Genomic DNA, 18877 nt, shown 5'->3' with positions numbered 1-18877 from the left:
ATCAAATTAAGACTGCAGTTCTGCGCTTGTCCCCGAGTCTGCATCAGAAGAATGTGGACAAGTGGTTTGAGAAGGAAAGAGGAGTTTATTAATTGGCCAGCAAAGAAGAGGTTCGCAGACTCCCATCTGAAAGTGCCAATGTTCTACTTCTGAGCAGAAGAACAGAGCTTTGGAAGGTTCTGATCAATGCCATCTTTGGCTAAGGCGATCTTGTTACCTCTGCCCAGACATCTCCTGTGGAACAGAGAAGAAAGATATTCCCTTGGGATGGAGCCTTCCCTGCCCGGGGTCCAGAGGCTCTGGGATCTTAGGGAGGCCTGGACTCGCCTGTCGTAGGCCCTGCCTGGTGGGCGGCAGGGAGGACACTGTGGGGCGGCCACGGGCCTGGCGCTGGTTCCTGGTGGGAGGTGGCCTCTGGCTGAGCTCTGAGACCTGTGTGCCATCTTCCAGCGTGCGGTCACCGCGATCACCCACGGCCGCACCATGGCCCTGAAAGCTGAGGGTGCCGTGCTCGACTGCTTCGAGGCAGCGCTCAAATGCGAGGAAGGGGAGGACAAGGAAGAGGCCGTGGTGGTGGCCGCAATTCATCGCCTGGAGCCTATTCTCAGAGCGACCCAACAGGAGGGTCTAGGAGGACCCACCACCTAGACCCAGCCTGCTGGAGGCAGGCGGTGATGGCTGTGAGGAGCCCGAGCAGCAGGTGTCTCGGAGCAGGAGCTCCTGACGGGCTACAGTCCTGCAGGCAGCGGGCGGGCGCTGTGCGCGGTGCGCAGCGGATACCCGGTCCTCCTGGCCTACGCGGCTCGCTCGCACATCCTGGAGCAGCATCCTCACACCCTGAGCACTTCGGAGAAGAGCATGGTCCTGGAGGCCTGAAGTGCGGGGGTGGCCCTCCTGCAGGATGTCAGAGCCGAGCAGCCGTCCCCACCCAGCTCAGAATCAGGCCGGATGTTGAGCCAGACCCGGACTCCAGCCCAGATCCTGCCAGAATGTCATCGGAAAACTTCGTTCTCCTTGACCCCAGGGACAACACATCCCTCCCTAAAAGGAGCCGTCCCAGGGGACTTTGCCCCTAGAGCTTCCTGCTGCCTCTGCTGCAGAGCCAGGAAATAACAAGCCCCACAGTCAGAGGTGAAAGGACCCCCCTCCCCCCGGGGAATAGCCAGTAAGGCAGAAAAGAGGCAGACCTGTGACCAAAGACCTGTGACCAAAAACCTGGCCCCTGACCCAGACTCCCCTGTCGCCCGAGTCATCCACAGAGACTTTCGCAGCAGCAGCCGAGGTCCGACACTTCCCTGAGGGCCGCTTCCCTCCCGCTTGGTCCTGCAGCTCTTCTCCCACTCCCAGCTCAGGGCTCCAGACAGCCAGGACGCCCCTAAGAGGGAAGCTGCAGAAGGAGGCTGCCCCAGCCAGAAAGCCCCTCTCCAGCTGCCTGCCCAGGGCTCTGCAGGACCCTGGATCTCCAGGTTATCCGTGTGCCCATGGGGGGGCCCCAGCAGTCAGCCTCCTGCAAGACTGGTCCAGGCTCCCCTGGGGCACCAAGAGTGCAGGAGCAGGTGACAGCCCAGACCGGCCCACTCAGAATCCTACACCACTGTGGGGCAGGGGGAGCCAAAGGCGGGGAGTGGGGTATAAATACTTGCTTTCCTGGGGTGGGGGGAGAGAGGAAGCGGGGGAGGAGGCAGCATCACCCTTTGGCTTATAACTCACAGCTGCCCGGCCTGGTCACCTGGCGGGGAGGGTAAGACCAGGTGCCAGGGCAGGGTGGGGGTGAGGCAGCATCCACTGGGACCTCGGGGCACTGGAACTGTCTGCTCTGGCCAGGCCTGAGGGCGGCTGAGGCTGGCAGGGGCGGCTGAGACTGCCTGCAGTGGGGCATTGGGCCTGTGGAGGGCGCCCACCCCATCCTTTCCTGACCCAGCCCTCTGTCCCCGCAACCTCCTCCCACCCTCTCAGCCCCCCACCATTCTCCCCTGGCACAGTGCTGTGCCCGAGAGGTGGTCCTAAGGGGGTTTGAACTGAGTCCCACTACCTCGGGGGACACCTCCCGTCCCCCACTGGTTGTTCAAGCACCTGATCCAGGAGGCCTCCCTTACTTCTTCCCGCCCCATCCCTGCAGAGGGCCCACGCAACTCTCCTGGGGGCTCCAGTCAGTCCCGCTCTCCTTTCACCTGTTTTCCTGCTGTATATATCACCTTTGTTGACAATAAATTATTTTTCTTAATTAAAAAAAAAAAAAAGATATTCCCCTGCCCCTCTCGACCAATGGCCTGAGGTCAGTTCTCCAGAAGGAGTGGGGGATGTTTTGAAGAGACAGAAAACGTTTTGCCATTTTCTCAAGCCATTTCTTCTGTTACGTATTCCCCCCTGTCAGTATTACCTTCCACATCTGTGGGAGGAGGGGCCCTACTCTGTTACAGCTACAAAAAGAACCCGGGCTTGGATCCTGCAAAACAGGTTATGGGGGAGGAATTCTGTGGAGGGTCAGTAAAGGCTGACCAGGGAGAATGAATGGCTCAGGGAACAGAGATGAACTTCCACCCAGTTCTCTTTGGAATGTGATCCCGAGAGACAGACATGACCCTGTGAAAGAGTCTGTTCAGGTGTGTTTACACTTGTGTTTTTCTTTTGTGCAATAGATCATAGGATAACAGGGAGGAGAAGAAAAAAAATAATTGTTCTCCTTCGTGAGAACCTGTGGCCTAGGGGCCACATGTGGCCTGGATCCTTGAGTGTGGCCCCTCGGCCAGGTTCTCACCGAGAAGAACAATTGTTTTTTTTTTCTTCCCCTCCCTGTTTTCCCATGATCTATTGCAGAGTGTGGCCTTTAGACTGAATCCAAATGTTAAAGAACAAATCCTATGAATAAAGGGATTTGTTCTGTGAAGTTTGGATTCGGTCAGTCGAGGGGCCGCACTCGGGGATCCAGAGGGCCACATGTGGCTTTGAGGCCACAGGTTCCACACCCCAGACAGATAAAGGAACTTCAGAGAACAACTGCGTCCTGTGCTTTGGGAGAGATGGGGGTGCAGTCAGGGAGACCTTGAGGCTGCGGCTTCGGTTCCGAGTGTCACAGCACCGTGTTTTGGGTATTGATTTCTGAGCCCCAGCACTTGGAAGTGGCAGTGTGAGCCCGGATTGAGCCGGCCTCTTCTGGTGTGTGCATCTGTGATGACGGAGAGATTAAGTTACAGGACACACAGGAACCGCAGCAAATATGGAGGGAGCAGGGGTGAAGACGAGAGCAATAAGTGGATAAGGTGTGTGAGACAACAGGTGCTGAAAAGCTCTGCTTTGGGAACAAGAGATGAATGGGGTTGATGGGAACTATAGTTAAGTCTGAAGCCTCCTTAGATCACGGGTAGAAAATAGCAGGCCAAGAAATTAAGATGAACCTAATGTCAAAATTTGGCTTTCCCAATAGAATATTGTTGCATCTCCAGGTGTTTTTTTTTTTTTTCTTTCAGTTTTCATTTTCCTTCTCAAAAATGTCCCTGTTGTAAAATATAGTAAAAAGAAAGGGTTATTAGCATGGATCAAAATCAGACTGCCTGGGGTCAAACTCTTGTTATTTCATTGTATGTGTGTCCTGAGGCAATTTGCTTAAATTCCCCAACCTCAGTTTTTTTCAGTTATAATTGCTCCCCCTATTGTTGTGAAAATAATTTGAAATATCGCATGTAAAGAACTAGAACAAAGGCAGGCCCACAGTACTCAATAGATGGGGGTTACTTAGGATTATTACTTTGATTATAATTATTATTCATCACTGGACCTCCGTGAGGTCCTTTTGGGGTTTTCCAATGAACAGGAAGATCAGAAGCTTGCCAAAGACTGACGCCAGCCAGGAGGTCCTCTGTGGTTTGAAGGCTGCTGGGGAACCAGTTACTTTTGTCAGATATTCTAATACCAGGTATTTTTTTCCTCCACACTAACCCACCCAACTTCTGCAGGATCACAGCGAGGCAAATGTGGGAATGATGTGCTGAAACCTTCTTGGGAATGAAGGTAGCTCTTTTTCTTTTTCTAAATATTTCTTGGCTGAGAATGAAGGCTTTAGGGAATTTCTTAGACTCTTACTTATAACGTTTCGCTAACAAGTTTATGGATCAGATTAAAAATAAATTATTATTTAATGAGGAAACTAAGGCACACAGAAGCTAGATGTATTGTAGGGAATTGATCTTACCCATTGGTTGTAAGGACTTGAAATCATCCAGACATGGACTCTGTTTCTGCCCTCTCTGAACATCCGAGGTCCCAGGGCAGGGAATTTTTCTCACTGATTCAGTGAAATTGTCCTGAAAGTGCTGTGTATTCTGCAGAAGGCAGCAGTAATTCTCTACACAGCAATCTGCTTTTAAAATTTGGAGGAGCTTTTTTCTCAACTTTGAGGCATGGCTGGGGGGCACATCCTGGATAGCTGGGCCAGGATGGAGCTGAAGCCCAGCAGAGGAGGATGCGGAAGAGAAGCGGACTCAAGGACACCTGCTGAGCAGGGCACTCTCCTCTGGTCCTCTCTGTTTCTCTCCCTTTCTCCAGCTTGCAGAGCTCCAGCAGGGCCCTGGCCCCTGCAGCCACCCCAGTCTCCTGAGGGTAAAGCCTAAATGAGCTCAGGCCAAGGCACCTCCGCAGGGTCAGCCACCTCTCCAGGTGGAGGCAGCAGTGAGGCCCGGCGGCCAATGAATCCTCCTAACAAGGTGCTCCTGGACGGGCAGACACTTTAATGAGCCTGCCTAGATTTGTGGCTGACACTGGGCAGGGGAGAGAGAGAAGGATTAGAGGCCCTTGTCACAGGGACAGGGAGAAATTGTGCACGTGGCCAGAGGGGCAGCTGGTGTAACTGGACCATAAACCTGTCATGGGAATCAACGGGTCCCTGGGGACGGCAGGGTGATTGGCAGGTGCTGGGGTGGAGAGCAGGGGAGATGGGGAGAGAGGGTGTGCAGAGCTGCAGAGAGGGGACCAGGCACCACAGGACTCTAGAGCAGTCCCTCTGTGCTGGCAGCACCCCCTTCAGGAAGGCTTGGCTGGTTACCTTGTCAAGAGAGTGGCTTTGGCTTCTTGGGGTTCCCAACTTGAAGCCATTCGGTCAGAAGTTCCAGAGGGCTGGACTTGTGGCTGGTGTCTTTGGGGGGGCAGTCTTGGAAACTGAGCCCCCCACCTGTGGAATTTGATGCTATCTCCAGGTAAATAGTGAATTGGAGGACAGCGAGCTGCTGCAGAATTGATTGCTTGCATGCTGGTGGGGAGAAATCCCCACATATTTGGGGGTCACAGAAGTCTTCTGTGTTTATTGTCATTGTTGAGTGAGAGAATAGGAAAAAGCACACTGAGTGTTTGTTTTTTCCCACCCACAGCCCCCCAACCCCCAATTGAGATGTTGAAATAGTTCCTGTCTAGTCTAATTGTTTTTCTTGCTAATAAGGTGTGACCCCAGTTTATCTGCAGACACTGGGGATGGGATGGGGACACAAGGCAGTGAAAAAAAGAAGAATGAATGACGCATATATTTAGGGAAGTGGGAAAGTGAACTTATTTGAGCAACATGGTGGGATAGCTAGGCAGTGTTTTGCTAGGTATCACCAATATATGGTGATACCAAAAGTGTAGGCAGACCCAAAGGTACAGTTGGTTTCTTCCAAGTTTGATGTTTAGCAAAATAACTACAGTGGAGTTGAGAATGGGGCAAGGAAATTGAATTTATCTGTAAGGACTACCGATTTAAGGTACTTAATGAATAAAATGAACTCCAAAAGGACTGGATAGATGGATGGATAGATGGGTGGAAAGGATGGATGGATGGATGGATGCAGAGATGGAGGGAGAGATGGACAGACACATATCAATAGTCACGAGCAATGCATGGCAGGAGCGTGAATAGTGGCCACAGCCAGGCCACTTGAGCTCCGGAGGTGGAAGGAAAGGCTATGGACAGAGTGGGCTACTTGAATTCATGTTGGAGACACAACAGATCTTGATGATGAGGGCTCAGCGTAGGACCCCAGATCTGGGTGTGGAGTTGAGAACAGGTCCTTAGAGATGAGAAAACTAGGGCAGAGAGGCCAGTTGTTGATGGGGCCCGTGGCCAGTGAAGGCCTCAAGCAGATGCAGAAGTGGGAAGAAGGAGCTGTGAATAGGTGCTGAGGCCTCCAGGGACAGGGACAAAGGGCAGGAGACCAGGGTGGCTGCCCCTCGGAGGGAGGGCAGGGCCTCAGAGGGAGGTGAGCGTCCTCTAACAGCAGCCACGAAGGTCCCCTCTCCCACTGCCCCTACTGCTGCCTGCCTCACGCAGCTGCTGTCTGTGATTTCTTGTCATTGTGTTTATATTCTAGTGCTGTGGTGGTTTCAGGAAACACGTTCTTTAATGGAATGCAAATATATTTGGTTTGCTGCCTCATTTACAAATATAATTTTCCTATTAAAATCAGCTTTGTCTTAATATTTTTAGAAGTTTAAGAAGAAACTATTTCTTAAATATACATTATTAATTTATATATTTTTTTCTATTACATTTCAGAAAATTTGGTTTTGATTATTTCTTTTTTGTTGTTTTGTTGTTGTCTTTTCCCAACTGTCAGGAAGCAAACTTCTAATTGCCCGCAGATGAGAATTTCCCAGCTCCAAATACCTCTCAGAGTAGCAGGAGGTTCGTGTGCTGTTTTAATGATCCTGGGTTCCTTGAAACTAGAACATGCCTTGAACTCCAGGGTGAGCCTAGTAATACTGACTGAGGGAAGCATTTCCCTGCAGGGAAGATTTGTAGCAACCCGTAATCGGATTCTCAGGGCCACCTTGGCAGGACAGACTCTCCCTGTTTGTCTTGTGGAGGCTGCACCCTGATCACAGTCTACTCTATTCAGCCTGTGAATAAGGAGCTGCTCTTGGCAGCGGTCCTGGCCCAGGTGATATACGCTGCCTTTTACAAGGCACTGAACTGTGGAGTCTCAGAGCAAAAGGGACAGCGGCTCTTTTTAACCTTTTTTCATTTACAGTGCTTTGGACAGTGACAAGAATACTAGCTATGATGTACTGAGCATTCTTATGTATGAAGACACGGAGCCAGCTCTTTGCACGCGTTCACACTTTTTATGCGTATGCTAAGGACACTTAACGTGAGCTCACCCCCTTCGTTTTTAAGCGTACAATACAGTGTTGTTAACTCTAGGCACAATGTCGCACAGCAGATCTCTGGAATTTATCCATCCTGCACCACTGAAGCTTGCACCTGTTAAACAGCGACTCCCCATTTCCCCCTCACCTCAACCCCTGCCAGCCACCCCTCCACCCACTGACTCTGTGGGTTTGACTATTTCAGACACCTCACACAAGTGAGGTCATGCAGCATCGATCTTTCTGTGACAGGCTTATTTCACTTGCATAGTGTCTTCCCGGTTCACCCAAGTTGTGGCATGTGGCAGAATTTTCCTCTGTTTTAAGGCTGAATAATATTCCCTTATATGTATAGTGGTGAGTCACTTAATGATGGGGATCCATTCTGAGAAATCCATCGTAGGCAATTTTGTCATTGTATGAGCAGCACAGAGTGTGCTTACGCAAACCAGATGGCACAGCGGGCTACACGCCTAGGCTGTGTGGTACAGCCTGTCGCTCCCGGCTGCAAACCTGCACAGCCTGTTACTGCACAGGAGACTGCAGGCAACGGTAACACAGTGTATTGGGGGGGCTATTTTTATTTTTTAAGTTTTGTTTTTACTCTCTTGCTTGTGCAGGCCTACACAATGGTAAGTATTTGTGTATCTAAACTAAACATTGAAAAGGTACAGTAAAAATACAGTATAAAAGATAAAAATCTACGCACCTATCTAGGGCACTTACTATGTAACAGAGCTTGCAGGACTGGAAGCTGCTCTGCGTGGGTCAGTGATGACTGTGAGCGAATGTGAAGGCCCAGGACATTGCTGTATGTTACTGTAGACTTTATAGACACTGTACACTTAGGCTACACTAAATTAATAAAACAATTCTTTCTCCAGTAATTAACCTTAGTTTACTGTAACTTTTTCCCTTTACAAACTTTTAATTTTTTTTAACTTTTTAACTCTTTTGTTATAACACTTAGCTTAAAACAAGCATTGTACAGTTGTATAAAAATATTTTCTTTTTCTGTTCTATAGGCTTTCTATATTTTAAAAATTTGTGGGGTTTTTTTTTATATTTTTTAAGCTTTTTTGTTAAAAAGTAAGACACACACACACACACACACACGCACACACTACCCTCGGCCTACACAGGGCCAGGATCATCACCATCACTGTCTTCCTCCTCCGCATCCTGTCCCACTGGGAGGTCTTCAGGGGCAGCAACATGCACGGAGCTGTCATCTCCTGTGATGACAATGCCGCCTTCTGCAACATCTCCTGAAGGACCTGCCTGAGGTGGGTTCACAGTTCATTTATTTATTTATAAGCAGAAACAGTACACTCTGAAATAACAACAAAAGTACAGTGCAGTAAATACATAAGCCAGTAACATAGTCGTTTATTGTCATGAGCCAGCGTTACGTGCTCTGCATAATCGTATGTGCTGTATCTGTATGTGATCGGCAGTGCAGGGTGTTTGTTTACACCAGCGTCACCACAGACTTGGGAGCAGTGTGTTGTACTATGACATTACAGCAGCCACAACGTCACCAGGCAGTAGGGATTTTTCAGTTTCATTGCAATCTTTAAAAACCACCGTAGCACACGCAGCCTGTTGTTGACGGAAACACCGTTATTTGGCGCATGACCGTCTCAAATCTTCTGTGTCCCTCATCCCTCGGTGGGTGTCCAGGTTGTCGCCACACCTCGGCTGCTGTGGATAGCTGTGTGCATGCACATTTCATTCTCATGCCAGCCCTTGACGTAGGTGTCACAGTGACCCTTGCTTTGGAGAAGAGGAAACTGAGGCAAGAGCACTTTGAGCAAGTGCTCAGACTCCATAGCTGATAAAATGCAATGCCAGGATTTGAACTCAGGAGGTTTAGACTCAGAAATGGAGAAGCAAGGGCATGACGCTCAGCCTCGCTCCAAACCCGTTTTTTCCCCCACATTCTGCTTGTGAGGATGACCAAAGACCGCTTTGAGAAGCTAAAGATGGTTTTGAGTAGGAGAGGCCCTGTGAGCCCCCTCCCGCTCCTGTTTCCTTGCCTGCCTCCCTGGGGCAGTCCTGCCTGGAGGGAGAAGGCCTTCCCTGCAGAGCTGTGAATTTGGTTTTCTCATTCAGAGAGGAGATCAGAACGTGTATCTCTCGGCAGCCAGAATGTTGGGCTGCTGACTGATGAACTCAAGGCCTTTCTCTGCCCACAGCCACCCAGAGGACAAGCTGATTGCACTTTGGGTGACCCCTGCAGGCTCTGGGTTCCTGGACGTGATGAATGTTCCCACTCTGGTCCTCTCTGAGGCAGTATATAAAAGCTATGTTTGGCAGAGGCCCCAGTGGAAAGCCTTAGCTTAGGGTTGATGTTAAAGAAAATGAGACATGCCCCTCGCTAAGCCGGAGAGGCCCCCACGCTGCACAGGAACCTAGCAAGTTATGACTCTCCTTCCCTCTTCTCCTCTTCCCTGTCATGACTCTGCCCCGATGACCTGCCTACTCCCCGTGGACACGCACCAGCCTCTCTCTTCCCGTCAACTCTGCAAAGCCCCTCAAGTCCCACTTTGATTATCGGAAGGCCTTCATGTCCCCAGAGGCTGAGGGGTTGTTTGCTTATCTCCCTCCCCTAACTATCCCTGGTCTGAAAATGGAGCTCGCACCTGCCCCCTCCCCTCCTCCCCACGGCATGACTCCTCCCCAGGAGGACGTGGCCCAGGAACCTCTGCGCGCTTCTCCTGTGTCTGCCCACTCTGAGATGGTGCCTGCCGCACTCACAGGGACAGCACTGGTCTTTGTTAGTGCCACCCCGCATCCACCAGGCACCCCTCTGCCAAAGTCATCTTTCTGACTTTTCAGGCCACCCCACTGAACAAAAACTTTCAACAATCATAACTAAGAAACACATGGAGTACTGTTCTGGCATCATCTGATTTAATGCTCACATGGAGCTACCATTTAGAGATGAGGCCAGTGAGGCTCAGAGAAGCTACATAATTGGTACAAGATCGCAGACTTAGCGAGCGGTGGATGTGGGTGTGAACACAAGCAGTCTGGCCGTAACACATGGGGCCGCATACCCTCACAAGGAAAGAAATCAATGATATGTTATTACTTTGAAAATTAATGATAAAATAAAATGTAGAATACTATACCATTAAAAATAAGATATTCATGACACACACCTTCTACCAGCGTCTCCGGCAGGCAAGTCTCTACCTGGATGCACTTGGGCATGTTTGAACCTATGGTCATGGGAGTGTAGCAGAGAGACTCCCAGCACCCCTGGAAAGCAGAATTCTGGACTGGCCACAACGCCTTTGTGTTGCAAATGGCAGTTTACCTACCATAAAGAAAAGGGGCGTTTATCAACTGAAGAAACTGGGAACAGGTACATTAGATCCAGGACTTAAATGATGTCCTTGGTGTTCCATCTCTGTCCCCTTGTGTCCAGCTCAGTTATACTCTGTGATGGTGTCAGTCTCAGGCTGACTTTGATGTGGCAAAATAGACAAACAACAACAGCAACAAAATATATACAAAAGAATGACCAGTGGCCTCTCCAGGCTTGGGTGGTCCTAATGATGATGCTCAGGGGTAGCACAGGAGTTCAAAGGACAATGGGAGAGAAAAGATGTACCTCGAAGGTGGTGCTGGGGCTGTGGGTGTGGTCTGGGTGCAGTGGCAAGCCTGAGAGGGCTGCAAGCACAGGTGGGGACCGGACTGCTGCACGTTTTAAGGATCCCTCTGCCTGCCACGTGGAGATGGAATTACTGGGTGGCCAGAGTGGATGCAGCCTGAGGCTGAGGAGGCTGCTACCACACCCAGGGGAGGTGACCAACTGGACCAGGGTGAGTACAGTGGAAACAGAGAGACGTGGACAGGTTGGGGAGAAGAACGTTTCCTGGCAGAGCCAAGGAGATGATGGGCTGGCCGTGCTATATAAGGGGGGAAACAACAGGCCCCAGGATGACTCCGAAGTTTTTGAGTCCATGACAGGGAGTGAGTAGAGTGGTCACTTCCTGAGAAAAGTCCTTGACCAATATAGCTTTCTTTCCTCATATTTTCCTCCTCCAAAAGCCTTTATTTTTTTTCTTTTCTTCCTCCTCCAAAATCTTACAAAGCTCTGAACTGCTGGAGAGCAAGTGTCCAGCCCTGGGCTGGAGACGGGGGAGGGGGAGACCGTGAAGCCTGAGCTCCTGCGGGGTTCGCAGTCCAGCGGGGCCACTCTGACTGTCACAGGAAGTGAGCCAAGTGGACACCCAGCTGGCTCTGAGTACAGCCTGAGGTCAGAATACAGGGAACTCGGGGTGAGGAGAGTGGTGTGAGAAAGCTTCATGGAACAGGAGGGAGCGGGGTAAGGCTGGGAAGATGGGGAGGGCCTGGCAAGGTGGACACAGAGAGGGGGGTCTCGGAGAGCAGGAGCAGAGGGAACAAAGACTGGAAGCAACATGGAGGCTGGATGGATGAGGATGGAGACAGGAGCTGGAGAAGCAGTCGAGTGTGTGAGGACCAGGGACGCTGGCATGGGGCTCGGACTCCCAGCTCAGCCTGTGGTCGCTTGGCCATCTGGGGCGAGCTGCTTAGTACACACAAGCCTCAAGCTCCTTATCTGAAAGTTCAGGGTATGACCTACCTGGCAGGGTTATTGTCAGGATTAGTAGTTGTGTCAGTCGGAGGTTTAGCTCAAGTAGAGGAAATGAACTCTGATTTTAGCGAAAACTCAATGGAATAAGTATGTGGAATGGAAACGTGCGTACAGGGTTTTATATTTTCAGGAAAACTCTCCAAATCAGTGCGGAGAAATGCCAAGGTGCACACGCCTCTGCTGCCACTGCCAGGCACTGGCGCCCCGGCTCCCTCTGCACCGCCCCTCTCAGCACCGGGTGTGGTCGACATCACCAGCACTGTCCCCCACCTGCCACTTCCCTGGAACTCAGTTTCTGGAAACTGCCCCAAGGGGGAGCCTATGGTCGCCAGGGAGTCCGCAGTGGCTGTGATACTGGCAGAGGTGCGGGTGCAGGTGCCACCAGCTGGGAGGAGGCCGGGAAAGGCCTGGCACCCCCAGCTCGACAGTGAGGTTCACTCCACTCATCAGCCCTGTAAAGTGGAGATTCTCCATGCACAGAAAGGGCTTCAACCAAGGAAGAAAAAAATGTCCACTTTCAAAATAGTAGACATCCCCCTTGGTATCCACTGGGTATGGGTTGCAGGACCCCTACAGATACCAAAATCAGAAAATGTACTGTATTTGTGGATAACCTACACATCCTCCCCTATACTTTCAGTCATCTCTAGATCATTTATAATACCTAATACAAGGCAAATGCTATGTAAGTAGCTTTATACCGTATTTTAAAACCTAAATTTTTATTGTTATTTTTAATTCCTTTTTTAAATGTTTCTGACTCATGGTTGGCTGAATGCCTGAAAGTGGAAACTTGAAGGTACACAGGGCCAACTGTGTACGTGATGTGTCTGAAATGAGCCTGGAACTTAAGATCTTCAATCAAAGCCAGCCACTACCACTGCGAACACAGTGTAAGACGAAGGAAGGACATGGGTTTTGGAGTTGGAAGTACTGGCCTCCTGCCAGAGCCACCACTAACCCGCCTGGGGACCTTCAAGCAAGCGCACTGATCCAGGAAGTAGAAAACTCCCTTGTTTTTTCAAACGTGTGATAAAATATGATAAATTAAATAGGTAGGATTTAGAGGACAGATGGAGCAGAAGGTAGATACTGAGGTAGCCTAAATATTCGGAACTTAATTAGGTAGCTGCTTTCCCTGGTCTTTGGGGAAGAGAACAGAGATGGTATCGCAGAGTCTGGAGCTCATAGAGCACCACGGGCCAGACCTTTGAGGTTTGACAAGCAGTTCTTACTCAGACCACTGGAGGCTTCCACATGTGCTGGGGTCAGGGCCTCTGAGGGAAACTCGTGCCTTAGATCCTGAGTTGTCACATGGAGCTAATGCCTTGATTGGTGTCCTGAGCCCAGTACTAAGAAATGCAAAGGTAGAGGGGCTGCAGGTACAGATCACTCCTGCAAACAGGGCACTAGGACCCAGGCACAGGAGGACAGGCCCTTCCCACACTCAGTCTCCAGCCACCTCCTAGAGCCTGCACTGGCAGGACCCAGCTGGAAGTGGCTGGCCAGGGGTCTAGAAAAATGCAGTTTGCAGACTCTCAGGCCCAGCACCGCAGAGCAGGGTACATGGGGGTGGCCTGGGGGGTGAGGTGCCTGATCAGCACAGCTGGGTGGCCTTCTTGTTCGTAGCATGGGGACAATACCTTGCTTGTAAGGATTGCAGGCAAACGGAGTAAACCATCCAGTGCAACGCTTGGCCTGTGACATCCTCCAGGGCAGCTAGTGTGATGGCCATGTGGTGGACGATGGTCACAATTGCACAGCTATGTACAGTTTTCAGACACGTTCACCTTTATTTTCACATTTAATCCTCAGAACCCTCCTGGAGGATAAACAGATGAGGGCACTACTGCTCAAATAGGTTATACTGATGCTGTCTCCCCCGGGGCCCTGGACCTAGATCCTGGGTGAGAGGATTCCCCTGCGTGGATGACACGCGAGGTCAGGAGGGGCAGGGCCATTCCGTCCAGGGGGAAGCATGTGGCTGCCCCAGAGCCCGCTTTCACTAAGGACCTTGCCCCTATCTGCCGCCAAATTAGGACACCTTCCTTTGCTTAAACCAGTTACCTATGTCCCAGGAAAAGGAAGATATTGAACAATTATTACCTTCTAAAATTAAAAAATAAAATAAAAAGTAAGTGAATCCCCACAAGTGTAAAGAAAGAGAATTTCGTAAAAGTGCCTTGTCAGAATTCTGCATGATACATGGGCCAGGTGAGTGTCGCCACGGGAATGGAGAATCCCTCTGGAGCTTATGGTGCTGCCTGAGAAGGTCGGCCTGGGAGTAGTGATGCCACGGCGGGGCCCACAGACAGGCCGAGCGCAGTACGAGGCCGCAGGCCCCCAGGGCCTCTGGGTGGTCTCCAGCATTTCCCAGAAGGCAGAGCAGGCCCTACAGACAAGCTGCGCTACAGCACGGTAGCCCTGGGACACAAAGCGGAGACTCTGTGTTTGCAAAAACTCATCTCTCTTGGGAGTTCCGGGATGAGTCGTAAGTGTGTGTGTGTGTGTGTGTGTGTGTGTGTCAGGGTAGGGCAGAGGGCAGATGGCATTTGTGAATGTCACCCCTCTCTCCTCCTTTCTCTTAGCTGTCTATGTGTTATCTCTTCTGGGCAGAGTCCCATCAGAAAATGTCGCATGCTCTTTCATGGGGAATTCCCAAAGAGCTGCTGGCTCCTTTGGTTGCTAAGAGACAGCTCCACAGCTAGGCTCAGGCTGCAGAATTTGAACAAAGACAGAAGAGCACAGACGGGCTTGACAGGTAGCTGGCTCTAAGGATGACTTCCTGTCCCCTTTGCTGGGCATCAGTGCTTCCAGAAGCAATGGGGCATCACTTTCCCACTTGTCACAGACGTGAGAAAAAATGGGTGGACACTCCCCTCTGAAGGGTTTCCTGACCGGTCCTGGGTCTGCCAGCCAGAGTCTATGTGGGAAAGATAGCTGATTCTACCTATTTAAAGTGAGATCCCTGATATTGAGAATGTATAAAGAAAGACCAGAACTTACATGTGGTTTATTCTTTCATTCTCCCCAGAGTTCTATTGGAGTTGGCTTGTAGACAGGGCTCAGCCCCACTAAAAGTAGGTTTGGCAAAAGCCTGGAATCAAACACATGCCCATCAATAGGGAACTGGCGGAATAAACCATAGAACATCCACAGAATGGAGTATTGTTTAGCTATAAAAAGTGATGGAGAATATCTTTACATGAAAAATACCTTTTTGTGGCTTTTTTTCCAGGATAAAATGTTAAATAAAAAAGGAATACTGAAATTATATACATAGTAGGCTAATATTTGAAAGAAAACACAGGTAATAAAAGCATAAATAAATTTTCTTATTTAAAAATACATATACCATATTTAAAAAAATGTTTACCTATGAGTCAAGAAATGTAATATTTTGGAGGTTACCTAGAGAAGCTATAATTTTATGAATTTTTTTAATATCCATAAAATCAAAATCAAATGACTGAATGCAACTATGTATACGGTTGATGACAATATCACAAAGAGAGGGCCTATTTCAAGAGACTTTAAAACATGCTAATTAGATTGAACATCTCCTATATTTTAAAACGTCTGATCTTTAAGGATAAAATGACCAGCTCCCTTTTCCAAAAAACTTAAACTGTGTTTTGTAATCATATTGCTTGTGGTAGTAGTGGTGTTCTTATTTGGAGATAGTCGTGTGTGTATTTTAAGGAAAAATAAACAAATTAAATGAATGTCATTGAAAACTATGGGCTGGTCATGGTGGCTTATGCCTGAAATCCTAGGACTTGTGGAGGCTGAGGCGGAAGAATTGCTTGAGCTCCGGAGGTTGAGACCAACCTGAGCAAAAGTGGGACTCCATCTCTACTAAAAATAGAAAAAATTAGCCAAGTGTGGTATAGTTCCAGCTACTCAGAAGGCTGAGGCAGGAGGATCACTTGAGCCCAGGAGTTTGAGGTTGCTGTGAGCCATGGCACTCTAGCCCCAGCAACAGAGCAAGACTCTGTCTCAAAAAAAAAAAAAAAAAAAAAAAAAGGAAAGAAGAAACTATGATTTTCAATGGAGAAGGAAGACTTAAAGACAGAAGACTAATAACATTAAGTAAAATCCCATCGTCGTGAATTTGAACTGGATTTATCAACATGAATTCACGATACATTTTGTCTTTAAATCAATATACATTACCTAAAAATACTGAAATGATGACCTCCTTGGTGACACCGAGCAGTGCACAGATCCCAGGAAATGTGATAACAGTTTCATAAAGACATAATTGGAAATGTACGAAAGGAACTCAAACATCTTGTTAACGAACCCAGAAGGGGGATTCATTGTTCTCTGTCGCACAGAAAGGCAATTATTGAGACAATGAGGGCTGTCAAAGAAGAAAGGATTTATTTTAGATGTGTCATCTGGGAGGTGGGACGTAAGGACTGTTTCAAATCTGTCTCTCTGACCAACAGGATTAGGGATTTTGGGGGGGGGGTGAAATGAATGATGTATGAGGGGAGTGAGAATTATTACATGTTTGGGTGCTTATCACACTGGAAAGCAGGGGAATCTCTTAAAGGCAACTACAGTCATCTTAAAAGACTCAGAAACAAAGAGACCCCCACTGGCTAAAGAGGGAATAACCTGAGAACCAATAAAAATCTTAACTGCAATGGATTGAAACTCACCAATTATGTTTGTATTTATTAACCTATAATGTTATTAAGACAAAAACAATGTTGTAGTTATTAATGTTATTAAAAAGCCACCGTTGGAGAAAATATTGTAAATAAATTCATTATTTTGAAAACTGTAAATAAAGAAAAACATGTAAACATTTATCTCACCTTTCTATACAAATTGAACCTAGAAATAATCAAATAATTTGTCAAGGAAAGTTTATTTTTATAGAACTACTCTTATTTCTAAAAAAGTAATAAACCATATTTTTAAAAATTGTTTACCTATGAGTCAAGGAATAGAATATTTTGGAAGGCATCTAGAGAAGCTATACTTCTATGACATTTTTTAGTATCCATCAAATCAAATCAAGTCACTGACTGCCACTGTGTATACAGTTCATGACAATATCACAAAGAGAGGGTTTATTTCAAGAGACTTTAAAACAGGGTGGGGAACTTGTGGCCTTCTAGGTCCTTAAGTGTGGCCTTTTGACCGAATCCAAATTTTACAGAATGAATCTTTTATTTTTATTAATACATTTCTGTTCATATGTTATATTTTTATTTTATTTTTAAAATGAACATATTTAAAATATCAAAGACTGAAATAAGTTTCAACAAAATAATCCTCCCAGATTGACTGGCACGATTAGAACATTAGTAAGCCAAAGGGCTAAATTGATGGCTGCTACGCTCACGATTTAGTTCTAAATTCCCCCGCCTGACCGGCACCACTACCACATAAGGCTGGTTGGGGAGAGTTTATCGGCATCCAGTACACCAGTCTGTTATCAGCTTTTGACAATGGTGTACTGTGTTTCGGTTTGAAGTGGAATTTGTGAATAATTGCACAGCTCAACAGTATTTTTAATTCTGTCTGCTTAACAGCCCATCATGTCAAAGAAGACCAAGAAAACACTGAAGGCAGAAAACACATTTTTAAAATGAGGATTGGGAATTGCAATATTGTCTTGTTTCTGCTAAAAATAAGATGATTTGCTTGCTTTCTGATACTGCAATATCAACATTAAAGAAATTCAATGCTCACCAGCATTATAGCACTCATAAGGATCACAAATATTTTAAACTGGAGGGAGAGGCATGAAAGATTGTATTGCAGAAATTAAAAGGTGAAAAGCAAAAGCACAGACAATTCTTTCAAGCAGCAATAAGACCTGGAAATAATGCCACTGAATCAACTCATAAAGTAGCTTACATACTCAGGAAAAAATGGAAGCCATGCAGTGACGTAGAAATTGTGAAAGAATGCATTGTCAAAGTTGTAGGATGCTTAGACCCTCATAACGTTTCAAAGTACAAACAACTGCATCTTTCAAGGAGAACCATAACTGATCGGCAGCATGAATTAACCTCAACTTAACAGAACAACTTCATGTCATAATTCAAAAGGAAAATATATATTATTCAATTGCTTTGGATAAATCAATTGGTACTACTGATTGGTGCAGGTTTTTATACTTCATTTGGGTCATAACGGAAAATTTTCTTTACTACGAAGAGTTACTTGCTTTGGGCACTTTTGCAAACAAAACGCAGGGAATAGATAACTTCAACAACTTTCAAGATAAATGTCGTGAAGTTATACCGAATTTGGTAAATTTAGTGAGTGTATTTACAGATGGTGCACCTTCCATGATGGGAAAACATGAAGGGTTTATTGCACAGATTAAAAAAGGTATTAACAGATCAAGATGTTCTCCTTTCTTTTACATTGTATCTTCCATTAGTAAAATCTCTGTGCTAAAGCTACTATTTTAGGTGACATTTTGCAACAAGTTATAAATATTGCTAACTATATTCATGAAAATGCAACATGGCATTTCAGTTTCATAACATGCTAAAGTTGAATGATGAAGTACTCAGTGTGGATTTGCCGTATCATTCTAAAGCGTGTTGGCTATTTCAGGGATAGGTGTTGGCCAAAAGTTTCTCTCTGGGAGAATAGATGTTTAAATTTTATGAAGAACAAAATCAGCAGGGTGAATTATTGAAAGAAAATTTCTATAGGAATTCAGCATTTCTGTGTGATATGTCAAATCAAAATGACTTGAATATTTCTTTGCAAGGTAATACTAAGTCTATATATGGATATGTGGCAAAACATCCAAGCATTTCAAAAAAAGATACTTTTTTTCAAAACACTTCTTTTTCAAAAGCAAATTTCAGATGAACATTTTCCCCAGTTAGCAAAGATCACTGATGAGCAGGATGGTATATATGAATCATTTGAAAAATGCACAGCTATTATAGACATATTAATTGGAGAATACAATGAAAGGTTCACTGGCTTTGAGAAACATGACATCACACTCAGATTAGCATTTCAGCCTCACCTGGTTCATATAACACCAACACACCAAAAGAACTACAGGTAGAACTGATTAAACTCTCAGTAGAGAGCATTTTAAAGTCATTGATGCTGAGAAAGAGCCAATTGAAATATGGAAAA

The 18877-nt window shown here is 47.1% G+C and overlaps 1 pseudogene; it reads left to right on the top strand.

Moving 5' to 3' along the window:
- The first annotated feature begins 483 nt into the window (after positions 1-483).
- On the top strand, positions 484-1635 carry LOC138383661 (spindlin interactor and repressor of chromatin-binding protein pseudogene; annotated as a pseudogene).
- Positions 1636-18877: the final 17242 nt, after the last annotated feature.

The sequence above is a fragment of the Eulemur rufifrons genome, chromosome 6, assembly GCF_041146395.1.
Source record: "Eulemur rufifrons isolate Redbay chromosome 6, OSU_ERuf_1, whole genome shotgun sequence".
Lineage (NCBI taxonomy): Eukaryota > Metazoa > Chordata > Mammalia > Primates > Lemuridae > Eulemur > Eulemur rufifrons.
Note: the sequence above shows the minus strand (reverse complement) of the source record. Positions and strands in the feature narration are given on the sequence as shown.